Source organism: Equus caballus, chromosome 1, assembly GCF_041296265.1.
Source record: "Equus caballus isolate H_3958 breed thoroughbred chromosome 1, TB-T2T, whole genome shotgun sequence".
Lineage (NCBI taxonomy): Eukaryota > Metazoa > Chordata > Mammalia > Perissodactyla > Equidae > Equus > Equus caballus.
The window spans coordinates 51,094,582-51,112,223 of NC_091684.1; the positions used below are offsets into that span (position 1 = coordinate 51,094,582).

At 40.5% G+C, this 17,642-nt stretch overlaps 1 protein-coding gene across 2 annotated transcripts in view; it reads left to right on the forward strand.

Annotated features, from left to right (window-relative positions):
- The window catches only part of CDK1 (cyclin dependent kinase 1), a 62,704-nt gene that overhangs the window by 7,699 nt on the left and 37,363 nt on the right, over positions 1-17,642 (forward strand). The window contains exon 1 of one of the 2 annotated variants that reach the window (XM_014733412.3): positions 4,433-4,757. The exons of the other annotated variant lie outside the window; for it this stretch is intronic. The gene's annotated coding sequence lies outside the window, so the exon portion shown is untranslated. Of the gene's footprint in view, positions 1-4,432; positions 4,758-17,642 lie in introns of those variants that run through there. 2 annotated transcript variants of the gene reach the window in all.

Genomic DNA, 17,642 nt, shown 5'->3' on the forward strand with positions numbered 1-17,642 from the left:
ATGCACACTTTGCTCCCAGCTCCAAAGAAATTGCCTGTGTAATGCTCTGTGCTTTATAAAACTGTTCCTAGTGCCTTTATATGGGACTTCTGCACCTAGGAATTCTTTTTTTTTTTTTTTAAAGATTTTATTTTTCCTTTTTCTCCCAAAGTCCCCCGGTACATAGTTGTATTTTTTAGTTGTGGTTTCTTCTAGTTGTGGCATGTGGGATGCTGCCTCAGCATGGCCTGATGAGTGGTGCCATGTCCGCGCCCAGGATCCGAACCAGGGAAACCCTGGGCCACCACATCGGAGTGCATGAACTTAACCACTCGGCCACTGTGCCAGCCCCTGCACCTAGGAATTCTAATTGTATACCACTATGTGATATAAAACCTTGAACTTCAAATCGGAGTTTTTAAATTCAAACCAGAAAGTAAATAAATAAATTAGATTCAGTGAAAATACAAACACCAACACAACTCCCCACACTACTCCCAAACCAGCTGCATTCTCAGAGAGTATCAAAAATTTCTGGTCACTGGGACATCCTATAGCTGGTCATTTTATTTTGCCACACTCTGCCCCTTGTCCACTCTTTCAAGTACAGTACACAGTTTGCTTAAATTTCATATTAAAAGTTTTGGAGAGCTGTATGAAATTCTTGTGGACACTCTTAGGATGCAGATAAACCATAATTAGGGCTCACTGACTTAGTAAAAATTGATAACTAGAAAAACAGTCTTCAGCCGAGTGCTTCCCTTCTCTTCTGAACACGTACTCTGGGGCTTCCACTTACGACTGAGCGTTGTTTCTATCCTGCAAATGGAGGCCACATCCAAGCACCATTCACATCATAGTTACAGTAAAGTCAAATATTTATATTCATTTTTTGGCAGATGGCCCTAAGAAAATCAGTATTTTTTAAATGTTTCCTACCGATAAAGTGTCTTGAAGAAGAAGAGGGTCTTTATTTGCACAAAGACTCTTACACGCAGTCCTGCAGGCCTCCCCCAAAAGCAAACATTAAACTCAAGGTCTCGTGAAAGCAAGGTTGCTGGCTGTCGTGTCTACCGCTGTATATCCCAGGACCTAGGGCTGGACCCAGCACTTCCTTAATGCTAAATTAATATTTGTTGACTGCCTGGCTGAACTCTGTATTTTATTTATGGCTCTTCCAATTTATTGATATGTATCTTTCCCATTACTTATTCTCTCTGACACTGAATTTATGAATCTGTAGTGGATTATTTTAATAAAGTTATTGATAAATAGAATGAAAATATAGAGACACTGTGTAAATTTACATCATATTATTGGTTGGTTTATGTGACGATGACATTTGAAGTTTATTTCAAATGCTTCCTTTTATTAATCTCCTCTTTACACCTAGGCCTTCTGTTTTGCAGAGCACCTGAAAAATACAGTACATGACATGCCACTATTATTTCTCTGAATGTACTGCCCCCTAGGTGTACAGATAGAGTACGTCTCTCTTACCTTCCTCCTGCTCTTGATTACAGTCTAGATCGGGGTCAGCAAACTTTCTGTAAAGGACCAGAGAGTAAATATTTTACGTTCTGCAGGCCATACGATTTCTGCTACAACTACTCAACTTCGCTGTTGTACCGTGAAAGCAACTATAGCTAACAAATGGGCATGGCTATGTTCCAATGAAACTTATTAACAAAACAAGAAGTGGGTGGAATGAGCCATAGTTTGCTGACTCCTCATCTAGATTGTCAGCATGCTGTCCTTTGGCTTTGTAGAATGTCGCTTAGTATGTGCTGGGTACTCTGTTTTATCTCACTTAATCCACAAAACAAATCTCTAAGATGGATACTATTATCCACTCTTTATAGGTGAGGAAATTAGGGTTTAGCAAGCTAACTTTACTGTCTTCCCCTAGCTTGTGAGCGTAGTAGACAGGTCTGTCTGTGTGATAGCCCCACCCTTGTTAAGAGGCCACCATCTCTCATCCAGAAAATCTGGATTACGGCCTAACTGGTCTCCTTGATTCCTCACCTCCTTCCTACAATCCTTCTCCTCACAGAATGAAAACTGTTCTGTTAAAAATGTAAGTTAGATCATGTAACTTCCCTGCTTAAAACTCTCCACTGGCTTCTATTGCCTTTGGAGTTACAACCAAACTCCTTATTCTGCCTGCAAAGTCTAACATGTTCTGGCCCCTGCTTGCTTGTCTGACCTCACCTCCTGCCCTATTTCTCTTCTCCTGCAGGCTCCAGCGACACCAGCCTAAGTTCTGTTTCTGAGACATGCCCAGGCCCTTTTGGCCTTATCTCCTCTGCACAGGATGCTCCTTCTGCCTGGAGCATCTTCCACGCCTTTGCTCCGGGTCTTTCCCAGTTACTTCCTTCTTGTCATTCAGGTCTCGGCCTCAAGATCATTTTTCCCCAGAAACATTCCCTGATCCTCCAGTCTATGCTTTATCAACCATTTTTTTCTCTGCATAGTTCTCATTACTATGCAAATTTTCTAGTCTATTGTTCCTTGCCTGGCTGCCCCACTAGAATGAAGCAAGGATCTCTTTCTCTCTTATTCACTGCTATATCGTCAGAGATTCAATAGTGCTTGGATATATTAAGGATTCAAGAAATATTTATAAACATCTCCTGAATTACTAACACAAATCTGTGCATTTCATTATATTTTACTGCTTCCCAGGACTGGCTAAGGCTATTTCTCATGAGACACATCATAGCAGTTGCTTGAGGAAGCATTTGGTTTGTGTTGTTCCATCCACATCTCTTAACTTATGACCTCCAGGTCATATGCAGACAAAAACAAAATACACCAACTATGTATGGCCAGTTAGTTCAATGGCCAAAGACAATGATATGCTCCATTTAAAGAACAATACTCTTGAAAGTGACAGCCCCATCTTTATGTGGCTAAAATTCTATTGTTTAGGTAAGCAGCCTTGCTGAAATGGCTTAACTCTTAGGATGCCTTTCTTCAAAGGTTTCATTGAAAATGAAAAGATTTTGGTCTAAAAGAGAAACAACTTTTATTTCACACTGAGTTCGGGGGCCATGAACAGGAATTTCCCCATAATTATGCCCTGCCATGAAGAAGGCCATATAGGTGTTTCTTCTCTTAAGTAGATTATGAGCTCTTTAAGTCGAGACCATGTTTCTTTGCATTCTCATGACGCTGAATGCACAGACATTTAATAAACACTCAGTGTCTTAGATAAAAAATAAGGGAGGGGAGGAAACTGCAGAAGTGATTGATTTCAAGGCAGGCGAAAGGATTCTGATTCCGAGTCTGTTAAAAGGAAGCAATAAGCATTTATTTTGCAATATGTACTAAAGAGTATCGTTGTGGTAACAGGCCACGAGAGGGTTTAGAAGAGCTTCTCTGAGGCCCTGGACAACAACTTCAACTTTTTCAGCTTCAGTTTCCTTATCTATTAACAGTGAAAAAGGATTGAACCATGTGATCTTTAGGATCTCTTCCAAGGTTAACATTCTATGTCACCATGACTGCAATCCCAGTGGCTGGAAAGATAAGCCTGAAATTCAGTTAAATAAGCCACATTGCCGTTGACACCATTAGTACAAGAAATATAGAAAAAAGAGCAACCAGAATATTTGGAGATGCTTGGACCAGTATTCTTCATTCACTCACTTTTTCATTCATTCAAAAATTTTTTCGAATTCTCACAGATATTTTACTACATGTAGTGAGAGGAATGAATCCTAGGGATCTTTTTGAAATACTCAGTGTGTTCTGAGCTCTCTAAAGAAGTGGGAGAGCAAGCACAAGGCTTGGAGTATACATGCGTGATTCTAGTCCATAGAACTCAGGAAGGAACATTCCTAACTTGATGCTCCTAGGGATCTGCCCAGTTTTCTTTGCCAGGAGGTGATGAGTCAACCACAACACTTTTAGATATTTTGACACACCCTTCCTAGAAATAAAATTTAATGATATGAGGACAGTGAGGACAATCTGGTCAATAAGTGTCATCAGTTATAAGACTATGTTCAGTTAGACACTGCACAGAAAACTTGAAATGCTCTGAAATCTTAAAACTCATATTTGAAAGGAAATTGGTAGTGGTTTCCCCAAAGTAGAGACCATCCTGAAAATTTACATGATGTTATTAATAATTAGTATGAAACCCAAATAAACTTTTCTGAACAAATTCAAATCAACCCAGAAGAAAAACTGAATTATCTTTCCATTTTCTTTATAGAAAATATTACAAAGCTGTTGCCAAGTTTCAGTCCCCACAAAATGTGGATTCTTCCCAGGATATGTCAGTATCAAAGGAGGCAAGACAAACAACAATATGATTAGAGAAGACTTCCCAGAGTGGGTAGGATGGGACCTCTGCTTTAATCGATGAATAGAATTCAAAAATTGCTAAGTGAATTCACAACTCAGGAAGAGTTCACAGAGCACCTCGTCTGCAAAGCCATGCTGTATTTCAGACAAGCCAAATGACTGTCCTCTAAAGTGTCATCTCCAATTGATTGGTCTGGGTTCAGCGGAGAAGAGTGCCACGATCAACTGGTGATGCCTGCCACAGGTCAGAGATTGGAGAAAGGGACTCTGTGTGCCACGTGCTTGCCTTACCTACTCAAAGCTCTCAGGAACCTGTTTTTCAACATCATAAGGAAAATGCTTTGTCCCAATTCAAATTTTACATATCTTCACATGAAAATAACTTGTCCTTAAGTTGTGCCAATGCTGAGGTGTTCTAGTAGCCAGAATGGGAAAAGAATATAAGACGACATATTTGTTTTCAGGTGAGGGTTCTCTCACTTTCTCCCTAAATCCCACCGCCCTTCTGCTCCTCTGCTTCTCAGACAACAGTATGTGTGTGGTTGGAGGTGAGCATGTAGAGGTTTCCAGGATAATGTCAATGCAGGCGTAGAGGCCTGTGGGGGAGCCTTTAAAGGGAGGAAGAGAGGGAATCCATTTGGCAGGATGCCAGGTGAAGAAGGGCTCAATCTAAGAGCCTCTCTATGTATACATTTTCTCCTCTCGTTCCTCTTTTGGCTGCACTTCCTTTATTTTCTCATTTCTAGAAATAATAGGATATGTGGAAGGAGGAAAATGAAGAAGCAGAAGAGCATCTCTGGCTTTGAAACTCTCCAGGGACATGGGCTACAGAAAGGCCAAGTGGGCCCTTTCTATCTGCTGGGCCCTAGGCCACCATGCCTGTGGGTTTTCTGTGCTTCATGTACATTCTGGCTGTCAGCCATTATCATAGTCATAGACACATAATGACAAAATAAAAGCCAACATAAATTAAGACCTTATTATATGTCAAACTCTGTGCTAGGTACTTGAGGCACATTTTGCTGTTGGTCAGGAACATGCAACAAAATGGAAAGAGTTTGGCATCGGGGCAACCTTGCTTTGAATCTGGGTTCTATCATTGATCACCTATATGATTTTGGTTAAAATAATTCCTCTCTCTGAGCCTCAATTAACTTATGTATGTATAAGAAGACATTATAATAATACCTACTTTTTGTTGAGCTGTAGTAATTAGAGATACTGCGTATAAAGCACCTGCCACATACTAGGCCCTCCATAAACAGGTATTAGTGCTTTCATGATTATTGTTATCACCATGGACTCCTGGTGAGAGCCTGGGGGAAATGGTTGTCAACTGCTAGAAACAATTAGGCCAAAGAAGGTTATGGACACGGGCTGTATATGGAGGTGAAATTTGTTCTGAGAGCAATTTCCAATGTGTGTGTGGGTTTTCCCCACATTACCAAGCAATTCTCCACCATACCAGCTGGGTGTCCTACAGCTTAACTCTCAATTCGAACACCATCTGCCTGGAAATAGTATCAGATCCCATAGGGTAAGGGCTCCCTCTCACAAGACTGCTCCCCACTTCAGATGCCAATCACAAGTAGTAGGTCCCCAGGTTACCCACAACTTCTGTGCAATTTGGCTACAAGTTGGAGGTTCCCACAACCCCCTCCTCAGGTTAGATTAGTGTGCTAGAGTGCCTCACAGAACTCAGGAGAACACTTTCCTTTACCAGTTTATTAAAGGATATGATAAAGGATACAGATGAACAGCTAGATGAAGAGATAGAACCTCTAGGAAGGGCCCAACCACAGGAGCTTCTGTCTCCGTGGAATTAATTAAGGAGCATCACCCTCCCAGTGTGGATGTGTTCAGCACCCTGGAAGCTCTCCAAACCCCATACTTTTGGGATTTTATAAGAGGCTTCATCATGTAGGTATGAGCAATCATTAACTTCATTTTCAGCCCTTCTCCCTTCTCAAGAGAATGGGAGGCAGGGCTGAAAATTCCGTTTCTAATCATGGCTTGGCCTTTCTGGTGAACAGCTCTTATCCAGGAGCTATCCAGGAGCCCACCCAGAGTTGTCTCATTAGGACAAAAGGCACTTCTGTCACCCAGGAAATTACATGGGTTTCAGGAGCCTTCCTGGTGTTAGGAATCGGGGTCAAAGAGCAAATATTAAAATAAAAAATGTTCCTAGTGCTCTTATCATGTAGGAAATTACAAGGGTTTCAGTAGCTCTGTGCCAGGAACCGGGGGCAGAGACCAATATATATTTTCCATTATCTCACAGGAGGTATTGGTGGATCACTGTAGCTAACAGGAGTAAAGGTGAAGTCAGGAATGAATGATTGTGGAGCTTCCCCTGCAATAGCAACAAAAATGTTCTTCCAGGCCTTTGATGAGATGATTTGTATCTGGTCCTAGGATGGACTTGGCAGGAATGGAGGGAACGGAGGAAGCAGGGTTGGACAGACACTCTGCATCCTCCCAGACAACTCCCTCCCGCTTTCCCCCAACTCTAGGTCCTGTTCTCATGATACCTTGTGCATAGCTGGCAGTAAACCAGTAGCATTTAGGAAGTACCCACAATATGCCAAGCCTTGAGCTAAACCTATTAGCTACTAAGGCAGAATGCCTGTCAGAGGCATTGCAGTTTGAATAAATGTCATGAAACCCTAAGATCTAAAAAATGCAGCTCTAATGTTGAAGGACAAGCAATATGATTCATTGGAACAAGGAGCCCCATCAGTCATGCGTCCAATTTACCACTTGCAGCCAGCCTGTGGAAAGGTTCCAGTTTGCTTATCCGGCTGATCTAAGCTGCTGTGGCAGTTTACCACAAACTCGATAACTTAAAACAGCACAAATTTTTTCTCTTACAGTTCTGGCAGGTAGATATTTTTTGTTTTTATTTTGTTTATTGAGGTCATAATGGTTTATAACATTGTGAAATTTCAGGTGTACATCATTATTTATCAGTTTCTGTGTAAGCTGCATCATGCTCACCACTAATAGTCTAACTTTTATCTGTCACTATATAAACGTGCCCCTTTACCCCTTTTGCCCATCCCCCCTCTGGTAACCACTAATCTGTTCTCTTTATCCATGTGTTTTTTTATCTTCCACGTATGAGTGAAATCATGCAGTGTTTGTCTTTCTCTGTCTGGCTTATTTTGCTTAATATAATACCCTCAAGGTCCATCCATGTTGTTGCAAGTGGGATGATCTTGTCTTTTTTATGACTGAGTAGTATTCCATGCTGTATATATGTACCACATCGTCTTTATCCATTCATCAGTCGATGGGCACTTGGGTTGCTTCCATGTCTTGACTACTGTTAATACTCCTGCAATGAACATAGGGGTGAGAAAGTCTCTTTGAGTTGTTGATTTTAGGTTCTTTGGATAAAAACCCAGTAGTGGGATAGCTGGGTCATATGGTATTTCTATTTTTAATTTTTTGAGAAATCACCATACTGTTTTCCATAGTAGCTGCACCAGTTTGCATTCCCACCAGCAGTGTCTGAGGGTTCCCTTTTCTCGCCATCCTCTACAACATTTGTTATTTTTTGTCTTGGTGATTATAGCCACTCTAGCAGGTGTAAGGTGATACCTCATTGTAGTTTTGATTTGCATTTCCCTAATGATTAGTGATGTTAAACACCTTTTCATGTACCTCTTGGCCATCTGTCTATCTTCTTTGGAAAAATGTCTGTTTATATCCTCTGCCCATTTTTTGATCGACTTGTTTGTTTTTTTGTTGTTGAGTTGTGTGAGTTCTTTTTATATTTTGGAGATCAACCCCTTGTCGAATATATGATTTGCAAATAATTTCTCCCAGTCAGTGGGTTGACTTTTCATTTTGTTCGTAGTTTCCTTTGCCTTGCAGAAGCTCTTTAGTCTGGTGAAGTCACATTTGTTTATTTTTTCTTTTGTTTCCCATGCCTGAGTAGACACGGTATTTGAAAAGATGCTGCCAAAATTGGAGTCAGAGAGTATACTGCCTATATTTTCTTCTAGGAGTTTTATGGTCTCACATCTTACCTTCAAGTCTTTAATGCATTTTGAGTTAATTTTTGTGTATGGTGCAAGATAATGGTCTACTTTCATTCTTTTGCATGTGGCTGTCCAGTTTTCCCAACACCAATTATTGAACAGACTTTCCTTTCTCCATTGTGTGTTCTTAGCTGCTCTGTTAAAGATTAGCTGTCCATGGAAGTGTGGTTTTATTTCTGGGCTTTCAATTCTGTTCCATTGATCAGTGTGTCTGTTTTTGTACCAGTACCATGCTGTTTTGATTACTATGGCTTTTTAGTATATTTTGAGGTCAGGGGTTGTGATGCCTCCAGCTTTGTTCTTTTTTCTCAGGATTGCTTTCGCTATTTGGGATCTTTGGTTGTTCCATATAAATTTTAGGATTCTTTGTCCTATTTCCGTGAAGAATATCATTGGGATTCTGATTGGGATTGTATTGAATATGTAGATTGCTTTAGGTAATATGGACATGTTAACTTTGTTTATTCTTCCAATTCATGTGCATGGAATATCTTTCCATTTCTTTTGTCATCTTTGATTTCTTTCAATAATGTCTGATAGTTTTGAGTGTATAGGTCTTTCTCTTCCTTGGTTAAATGTATTCCTAGATATTTTTTCTTTTTGTTGTGATTATAAATAGGATTGTGTTCTTGAGTTCTCTTTCTGTTAGTTCGCTATTAGGGTATAGAAATGCATCTGATTTTTGTAAGCGCATTTTGTACCCTGCAACTTTTCTGTAGTTGTTGATTATTTCTAACAGTTTTCCAATGGATTCTTTAGGGTTTTCTATATATATATAGAATCATGTCATCTGCAAATAGCAAGACTTTAGCTTCTTCCTTACCAATTTGGATACCTTTTATTTCTTTTTCTTGCCTAATTGCTCTGGCCAAAACCTCCAGTACTATGTTGAAAAAGAGTGGCAAGATGGCACCTTTGTCTTGTTCCTGTTCTCGGAGGGATGGCTTTCAGTTTTTCCCCTATTGAGTATGATGTTGGGTGTGTGTTTTTCATATATAGCCCTAAATGTTGAGGTACTTTCTTCTATACCCATTTTATTGAGAGTTTTTATCATCAATGTATTTTGGATCTTATCAAATGCTTTATCTTCATCTATTGAGGTGATCATGTGGTTTTTATTCTTCATTTTGTTAATGTGGTGTATCACATTGATTGATTTGCGGATTTTGAACCATCCCTGCATCCCTGGTATGAATCTCACTTGATCATGGTGTGTGATCCTCTTAATGTTTTGCTATATTTGTTTGCAAATATTTTGTTGAGGATTTTTGCATCTGTGTTCATCAACAATATTGGCCTGTATTTTTCCTTCTTTGTGCTCTCCTTGTCTGACTTTGGGATCAGGGTGATATTGGCCTCATAGAATGAGTTAGGAAATGTTCCATCTTCATCAATTTGTTAGAATAGTTTGAGAAGGATAGGTATTAAATCTTCTTTGAATGTTTGGTAGAATTCTCCGGAGAAGCCATCTGGTCCTAGACTTTTATTTTTTGAGGGGTTTTTGATTACTGTTTCAATCTCTTTACTTGTGATTGGTCTGTTCAGATTCTCTATTTCTTCTTGATTCAGTTTTGGGAGGTTGTGTGAGTCTAAGAATTTATCCATTTCTTCCAGATTTTCCAATTTGTTGGCATATAGTTTTTCATAGTATTCTCTTACAATCCTTTGTATTTCTGTGGTATCCATTGTAATTTCCCCGCTTTAATTTCTAATTTTATTTATTTGAGCCTTCTTTATTTTTTTCTCAGTGAGTCTGGCTAAGGCTTTGTCAATTTTATTTATCTTCTCACAGAATCAGCTCTTAATTTGATTGATCCTTTGTACCAGTTTTTGGTTTCTATTTCATTTATTTCTGTTCTAATTTTTACTATTTCCCTCCTTCTGCTGAATTCAGGCTTTGTTTGTTATTCTTTCCTAGTTCTGTTAGGTGTAGTTTAAGATTACTTATTTGAGATTTTTCTTATTTGTTGAGGTGGGCCTATATTGCTATGAATTTTCCTCTTAGGGCCACTTTTGCTGTACCCCGTAAGAGTTGGTTTGATGTATTTTCATTTTGATTTGTCTCTAGATATTTTTTGATTTCTCCTTTGATTTCTTCATTGATCCATTGGTTGTTCAGCAGCATGTTTTTTAGTCTCCATGTATTTGTGACTGTCCCAGCTTTTTTCTTGTAGTCAATTTCCAGTTTCATAGCATTATTGTTGGAAAAGATTCTTGACATGTTTTCAGTCTTCTTAAATTTAATGAGACCTGCCTTTTTCCCCAACATAAGTTCTATCTTTGAGATTGTCCCATGTGCACTTGAAGAGAATGAGTATTCTGCTGATTTTGGATGGAATGTTCTATATATCTATTAATTCCATCTGGGCTAGTTTTTTATTTAATTCCACTATTTCCTTGTTGATGTTCTGTCTGGATGATCTAGCCATTGATGTAACTGGGGTGTTGAAGTCCCCTCCTATTATCATGTTGCTGTTTATTTCTCCCTTTAGGTCTGTTAATAGTTGCTTTATGTAGTTTGGTGCATATATATAAGTTTTATGTCCTCTTGGTGGAGTGTCCCTTTTATCATTACATACTGCTCCTGTTTGTCTCTTATCACCTTTTTTATCTAGAAGTCTACTTTGTCTGATATTAGTATGGCAACACCTGCTTTCTTTTGTTTGCAATTAGCTTGGAGTATCATCTTCCATCCCTTCCCTCTGAGAATGTGTTTCTCTTTAGAGCTGAGATGTGTTTCCTGGAGGCAGAGTATTGTTGGGTCTTGTGTTTTAATCCATCCCGGCCTTCCATGTCTTTTGATTAAAGAATTCAATCCATTTACATTTAGAGTGATTATTGATAGATGAGGGCTTAATGCTGCCATTTTATCATGTGTTTTCTGGTTGTTCTTTATTTCCCTTGTTTCTTGTCCCATGTATTTCCGACTGCCGGCTCAATTTGGTGATAGTTTTCTCAGTTTTCTCTTTATTTGTCATTTGTGTCTCTGTCCTGATTTTTTTTTAAAGATTTTATGTTTTTTCCTTTTTCTCCCCAAAGCCCCCTGGTACATAGTTGTATATTTTTAGTTGTTGGCCCTTCTAGTTGTGGCATGTGGGATGCTGCTTCAGCATGGCTTGATGAGCAGTGCCATGTCTTTATCCAGGATCCAAACTGGTGAAACCCTGGGCTGCCAAAGCAGAGTGTGCAAACTTACCCACTCGGCCACAGGGCTGGCCCCTCTGTTCTGATTTTTTGTTTAGTAGTTACTGTGAGGTTTGTATAAAAGATCTCATAGATGAGATAGTCCATTTTCTGATATCCTCTTATCTCCTTAGCCTAAGCAGGTTCTATCACTTTCCTCTTCCCTGTCTAAGTTTTTGTTGTCACACGTATTCTGTTTTGTGTTGTGAGTTTGTGATTAAATAGGTGTTTATAATTATTTTTGATGCTTTCCTTCCCTTTATCTTTAATGTTATAATTAAGTGTTTGCTAACCTGTTCTGATAGAGAGCTGCAATTTTCTGATTTTGTCTGTCTATTTATCTCCTTTCTCAAGGCTTTGTAAACCTTTTCTTTTTTGTTTCAGGTATGAGGTCCTTCTTGATCATTTCTTGTAGGGGAGGAGGTCTTCTGGTGATAAACTCTCTCAGCTTTTGTTTATCTGGGAAAGTTTTTATTTCTCCATCATATCTGAAGGATGGTTTCATTGGAATAGAGTATTCTTGGCTGAAAGTTTTTGTCTTTCAGAATTTTGAATATATCATTCCACTCTCTCCTAGCCTGTAAGACTTCTGCTGAGAAATCTGAAAGTCTGATAGGACTTCCTTTGTATGTTATTTTCTTCTGCCTTGCTGCCCTTAATATTTTTTCTTTGTCATTTACTTTTACCAGTTTTACTACTATATGCCTTGGAGACGGTCTTTTTGCACTGAGGTAATTAGCTGTTCTATCTACTTCATTTACTTGTATTTCCAGCTCCTTCCCCAGGTTTGGGAAGTTCTCAGCTATTGTTTCTTTGCACAAGATCTCTGCTCCTTTCCCCTTCTCTTCTCCCTCTAGAGCACCTATAATCCTTATATTGCATTTTCTAATTGAGTTGTATATTTCTTGGAAAATTTTTTTTTTGAGGAAGATTAGCCCTGAGCTAATATCTGCTGCCAATCCTCCTCTTTTTGCTGAGGAAGTCTGGCCCTGAGCTAACATCCATGCCCATCTTCCTCTACTTTACATGTGGGATGCCTGCTACAGCATGGCTTGCCACATGGTGCCACGTCCACAACCGGGATCTGAACCTGTGAACCCCAGGCCACTGAAGTGGAACATGCACACTTGACTGCTGTGCCACCAGACTGGCCCTGGAAAATTTCTTAATTTCTTTTTGGTCTTAGTTCTTTCTCCTCCTCCACCTGAAGCATTTCTGTATTCCTGTCCTCTAAATTACTAATTCTGTCCTCAATAATGTCAGAAGTGCTTTGTAAGGATTCTAGATTTTGTCTCATTCATTGTGTTCTTCATCTCCAGCATTTCTGCTTTTGTGTGTGTGTGTGAGGAATACTGGCCCTGAGCTAACGTCTGTTACCAATCTTCCTCTTTTTACTTGAGGAAGATTATTGCTGAGCTAACATTTGTGCTAATCTTCCCCTATTTTATGTGGGATGCAGCCACAGCATGGCTTGACAAGCAGTGCTAGGTCCACACCCAGTGTCTGAACCTGCAAACCCTGGGCTGCTGAAGCAGAGCATGCGGACTTAACCACTACACCACTGGCTAGCTCCTGTTTGGTTTTTTTTTAGAGTTTCAATCTCTTTTGTGAAGAATTCCCTCTGCTCATTAATTTTATTCTTGAATTCTATTGAAATGTCTTTCTGTATTTTCTTCTAACTTGTTGAGTTTTTTTATGATAACAATTTTGAATTCTCTGTCATTTAGATTGTAAATTTCTGAGGCTTCAGGATTGGTTTCCTGAGACCTGTCATTTTTCTTCTGCTCTGGAGTGTTAATGTATGTTTTCATGGTGTTTGGTGGAGTGGCCCTTTGCTGGCGCATAGTGGTAGCATCTGGTCACAGACTCCACCTGCCACTACTGGGCTGGAGGGGTGGGAGCTGTGTTTTCTGAACCTGCCACATCTGATGGAAGTAGTGACCGTCTGTTGGAAGCTGTGCTGACAGGGCACATCTGCGTTTGCCCGCTGGCCACTGCTGCTTCACACACACAGGCACAGGTGCTCTGGACCAGATCTGTTGCCCTGGCAAACTGGCTGAGCTGGTGAACCAGGAGGGGGGGAAAGGGGCACTTTATTTTGAATGCACAATCACACGCAATCCCGCTCTGCACTCACTGGCAGCCTGCCTCAGCTGCTCAGCTTGGTGGGGGGGGTACCCTCATGGTGGCTGAGCTACCTCAGTGTGGAGCATTTCCCACAGGCTGGGAAGCAACTCCAAGACCAAAAGCATTCCTGCTGATGCCTCCTGTTCCCCCATCTCCTCTCGGTGTCGTGTGTTGGCCACTGCATGAGGTCCTGTGCACTTAGATCACTGCTGCTGGGGAGGGAGAGGAGATCCACTTACCTCCTTCCACTGCTCCCCGTGGATCCAGTACCCCCACCTTCAGAAAAATGGCTTTGTGGATCTCTCAGACATCCTATTGTGCTGTGTGGATGTCCTCTGTTGGTTAACAAATGTCCTTTTTGTTATATCTTAGGGGAACAGCCCCAAGGGAACAGCTCACTCAGCCATGATGCTGACATCACTCTCTGCAGGTAGATGTTTGAAATGAGTCTTATGAGGCTAACACCAAGTTGCCAGCAGAGTGGGTTCCTTCTAGAGGTTCTAGGGGAGAAACGGTTTCTTGCCTTTTCCAGCTTCTAGAGGCTGTCCTTATTCCTTGCTTCATGTCCTCACATCACATTGTCTTTTCTCTCCTCACTTCTGTCATCACATGGGCTTCTCCTCTCCTGTCATCAAATTTCTCTCTGCCTCCCTCTTGTAAGGACACTTGTAATGACATTTAGGGCCCATGTGGATAATCCAGCATAATCCTCCATCTCAAAATCTTTTAACTTAATCACATCTGCAAAGTTCACATTACTACATAAGGTAACTTTCACATGTTCTAGGAATTAGGATCTGGATATCGTTGGGGACCATTATTCAGCCTCCCACAATTGATATGTTAAAAAATGCCATGAACTGCCTCGTTTTTAGGAGTGATGCAGCAGACACGTTTGAGCCTAGCAAAGGAGACCAGGCAGATCCCTTGGCATTTCAAGTTAGGCATGTTCCAAGCCTAGGGCTAGGATCCTATCAGGTTCCTTCTTAAGGAAGTGTTTCTAGAATCACAGCACTGCAAGGGCTTTCTGAGAAGAGATCTAGTTCCTTCATCTTATAGATCAGAAGACTGATGTTTGCAAAATACCATGAGGTAACTTGCCCAGGTTATTTAACCAGACTAGAACCCAGGTATTCACACTCCAAGCCTTGTATTCTCTTCCCTATTTCTTTAGAGAACTTGAATGTAATTAGTTACTTAATAAATATCCATAGGTTTCTAAGTTAACAGATGTTATCTCTTTCATGGAAGGAGTATGGCAGAACACTCCGCTGAAAGCCAGCACAGCTGGAAATTCACCTGTCTGAGGGTGGAGCATCTGAAGTGTAAATGAGTTATAAAGCTGTGTATTTTTGTTTGAGCCCACCTCCTTAGTTCCCTGAGGTTTGGAAGCTTGCTCATAGCCCTTGACAAACTCAGCTGGCTTTGCTGGTGGGATGGAACTTGTCAAGAATATTGATCTTTTGGAAAAAAAGGAAAACAAACCAATGATTCTATACTAAGTGGATGCCCTACCCTAATCAGATTCACCTGGAGGGCTTTTTCCTCTGCCATCACACCTTGTGACAGTGGTTCTCAAGGTGCTGTGTCTGAAGCAGAGCGTCAGCGTGACCTGGAACTTATTAGAAATGCAAATTATTAGGCCTTACCCTAGACCAGATCAGAAGTCCGAGGTCAGGGCCTGGCAATCTGTGTTTCAACATGCCCTCCGTGTAGTTCTGATGTAGGCTAAACTGTGAGAACCACTTCTCAAGTCAGTGCCAAGATTTCTCTGGGTGAAGGGGGTGAGTGGGCAGGAGAAAAGAGTGAGAGCAGAGCTTGCTTCCCAAGTTGAGACTGACCATGGAAATAATTATGGTTAAGGATGTTTTCTGCTAAGGTGTGTTGGGGTGGAGAACTCTGACCAATACTATGACTGACAGAACAAAAGGAATTGACAAAGAATGAAATAGTGTGGGTAATACTGTGGAAAGGATTCAGGAGAATTCGGAAGTGTGGTTTTGGGTGAGAGCAAGGAGAGCAATTTCAACCAGTATGACAGGGAGACTAGGAATACATAGAAAAAAGATCTTGCTTCCCAGTAACCTAGAGACCTGAAAAAAAATTTCCATGTTAAAACAAAGAGCAAGGAAAGGAAGATGGATTCCAAGAAGCAAAATCATTACAAGGGAAACTGAAAACTTACCAGGTGACAGCAGCAGAAATTTGCTAAACTGGTAAAGAAACAATTTAGGAGCCTCCTACTGGAGACCGGCTTCGGTTCAGTTTAATCATGGTGGATGTGAAGTTCAGTGGGAAAGGGTTCCTTTCTCCTCTTAGGTCAAAGTGTGAAATATGAAAAGAAATGAGATATAATACTTGTCAAACTTACCAGGGAGCAGAAATTCCTCCTTACATCTAATGGAACATGGATCTGGGGCACTGGTTCTCAACTGGGGGCTATTTGTTCCCCAAGGAACATTTGACAATGTCTGGAGACGTTTTTTCCCGCCCTGGGAAAGATTCGCCCCGTGTCAACATCTGTTGCCAATCTTCCTCTTTTTTTTCCCCTCCCCAAAGCCCCAGCACATAGTTAGATATTTTAGTTGTAAGTCCTTCTAGTTCTTCTATGTGAGTAGCATACCACAGTATGCCTACTGACATACGAGTGGTGTGGTTCCACACCCAGAACTGAACCCAGGCCCCTGAAGAAGAGGGTGCTCAACTTTAGCCATTAGGTCATCAGGGCTGGCTCTGGTGACATTTTTAATTGTCACAACCTGCAAGGTTGCTACTGGCATCTCATGAGTAGAGGCCAGGGATACTACTGAATGTACAAGATGCGCGGGACAGTCCTCCACAAGAATTATCCAGCTCTGAATGTCAATAGTGCTGAGGTCAGGAAACCCTGCCCTAGGGTCAGGTGCCCTGCAGCCCCCATCTCAGCCACATATTAGGTGTCAGTCTTCCTAGTGAGAAGCTCATGTTTGCAGGCAGCAAAAGTTGTACCTTTGTGTTCATTCTGGGTCAAAGTGACTGAGACCAATTATAAATGGTTGGGAGTCCTGGGGGTGGGTGACCTAGACAAAGATAAAGACTGATGGCTAGACTCGAAGAAGAGAAAATCAAGTAAACAGGTCAGCTTGACAACCCTCCATCTTCTCCTCTAGAGAACTTTGAGGTCCTAAAATCCAGTCACCTTCTTCCAGCCCTTTCCCAGTGTGTGGGCAAAGGCTGTCTTCACATCAGCAATTCTAGCCTTAGAAGGGGGCAGTACCAGAGGATACATATAGCTTTGGGATGGGAAATGTACTATTTAACCAACCACTCTGAACATCAAACACAGATTACACCTATCCTGAATCACCAGTACCATTTCATCATTTAACTAGTGAAAGTACAACCTAGTCATTATAACAGAAGCCCTGTAATGAACTTCTTCATGACCTTGGGTGATGAGCGATTCAAGAGGCTAGTATTTTGCAGTTAATGTGTGCCAAGAATGACTGTGTATTAAACATAATGATCTATCAACTTCCTATCCAGAATTGCCTGAGGATACCAGATGTTCAATTAAGAGAGTTTTGAATACAATTCAGTAAAGGTACAGAAGAAATAAAAATCTGATTTTGCCCATGTCTGGTATCTTTTCCCCAAATTGCTCATCCTTAAATATAATCCCCCCGTTTTTTTGGTCTACTTAATTAGGTAGTAATGATATAAAAATTTGTAGGTGAAGTATAAGTTTATTGGATTACTTTGTTGATTTTTACTGCTCTTCTAATTAGAGTTGAGTAACATTTCTAGGTTTGTCTTAATTGTTCTTTAACCCCTTAATTAAAATTGCTGGAATTTAATTAACTTCTAATTAATTCCTCTACTTATTCCTACACATCACAAGCAAAGTGCTTGAGATAAAGAAATCTGGGGTATGGTTTTCAATATGTAAATTCAAATTAAAGCAGTTGTAGGTTTTTTTAGATTGGGTAATTTGATTAGATAAACTCAGTCCTC